This window comes from Nymphaea colorata, unplaced genomic scaffold (genome assembly GCF_008831285.2).
Source record: "Nymphaea colorata isolate Beijing-Zhang1983 unplaced genomic scaffold, ASM883128v2 scaffold0001, whole genome shotgun sequence".
NCBI classification, from domain to species: Eukaryota; Viridiplantae; Streptophyta; class Magnoliopsida; order Nymphaeales; family Nymphaeaceae; genus Nymphaea; species Nymphaea colorata.
The window spans coordinates 4,011,859-4,013,985 of NW_022204507.1; positions in this window are offsets into that span (position 1 = coordinate 4,011,859).

Here is a 2,127-nt window from a genome sequence, read left to right on the forward strand (position 1 = left end):
GAAAAAAAATGTCATAGAGACATACCAATTTAGTATTATAATTCCTAATTAATTACACGAAGAGCAGATTGGGGGGCACAAATATGACAAAATTAATGTTGAAATATTTAAAAGAAGTCATGTACACAGCAGCTATTATAAATATGACATTGGATTCAATCCGCCAAGAATGATGTAATTTAGTTGACAAATATTCGTCAAACCCAAGCCTCAGTTGGGTCTTTTACCTGAAAAACAAAAATTTATTATGATTTGTGTAGGCATTTTCTTCTATGCCATGGTTCGCTAGTTTTTTAATGTAATTTCTTGTTTGCCCATCACATGTCAACCAATCCATATCATATCTCAAAATCTTTCTACTTACATGCGGCACTAGCGCTTAGTTTATTTTACCCACAAGTTCAGGTGATCTAACATTTTAATATTGCAGTACGTTTCGAGCCCATATCCACACGATAGAGATCTTGGTATGCCAACTAGAATAATAAAATCTGCCTTGGCAGTGTTTTATATTGGAAAACTAATTAGGACCTGTTCAGTGTTTGTTGCTCCCAGGTGGAATGAACAATATCAACATTGAACTATATACTTGAGCATGTGAAGACACAACAAACTTTGAAAAGTTCAGATATCAAAAGATTTACAATGAAATTTGAGCAACACTTGTTTGTAGAAAATTTGGACCTCAGATAATTTTAATTTCTTAGATCCAAATCTGAACAATAATGTATGAGGACAAAATCTGGCATGGTCTCGGTGTCCCAAAAAATTCTAACAATACATTGGTAGAATCCCGTTATCGAAATCATGAATTTCATCAAGCAACACACTTAATAATAGATCACTATTATTCATAAAGTGCTTGCAAAGTAACACAATACTTAAGTGGACTTAATGAGCTTCAATTGCTAAGCATGTTACCCACGAGCATCCCACCTTCACTTGATGCACACACTAACTCAACGACTTCACTAGTTCTCAAAGTGAGCACACAAGCACCTTCACATTCACTTTCACTCACCTAAGACTCAATCCACACCAGAATGACCAGCACCCCTACTTGTAGTGAGAAGATGTCGGTGGTGGAAAGCAAGAGAGAACACGAGTTCTCTCGACTCTTCTAAAGAGTCGGTGATGAACTGCTACAATTTCCTCCTCATTACTGTCTCTTTACTTAATAACACCTACAACTCTTCTGAGCTTGGTGAAAGTCTGCACTAGCTGCCCTTGGTGAATATATGAGCAAGCTGATCTTCTAAAGCAATTTATAAATATATCTCAACTCTCAGCACCTTTTCTCTGATATAGTAATGTTGCACTTCTATATGTTTTGTCCGAGCAAAGAAGATGAGATTCTCTCCAAGTCTAATATTACCTTCAGTATCTCAGTAGAATCCCACTATATAATCTACATCTTGTTTAATGCCTTCCAGCTATGGCATTAGTCAAATACATGAGCATCACAATGACCGATGACTTGACGAGCTGATCCGCTTTTGTATAGTATACCATAGTGAGCAGTTTATTTAACATACCTTAATATTCATCTCACTGCTTCTAAATGCAGCTTCGAGTCGCATGAATCTACTCGTAACACTAACTACATATGAAATGTTAGGTCTTGACAATGTTAAGTATATCAAGTTTCCAACCAATTGCTGGCACAAAGTGACGTCTTCTAGCTTGTCTTCATCAATTCTGACATAGTACTTATCTCAATTGGATTTGAGATAGGTTTGCAATCAAGCATATCATACTTACAAAGTAGGTCATCAACATATTTCATTTTGACTTAAAAATAGTCCTTTAGATATGTAATCAATTTTTCAACCAATGAAATGTCTTAACATTCCCCCAGCTCTTTCATTTCAAATCTCATTGTGAGATGTTCACGAATGAGATTATTTTCCTTATCGTCTTCATTAATAATTAAATCACCAACATAAATTAACATAATATTAATCTTTGTACCTCTTGTCTTGATGAAGAGACTGAAATATGCTAAAGCGACTTGGAATCCCTTAAACACTAAAAATTCAGTTATGTTTCCATACCATGCTATAGATGCTTGCCTTCCTCATTGTGCAGACATAGTTTGACTTATTTATAGATCTAAATCTTTCAAGC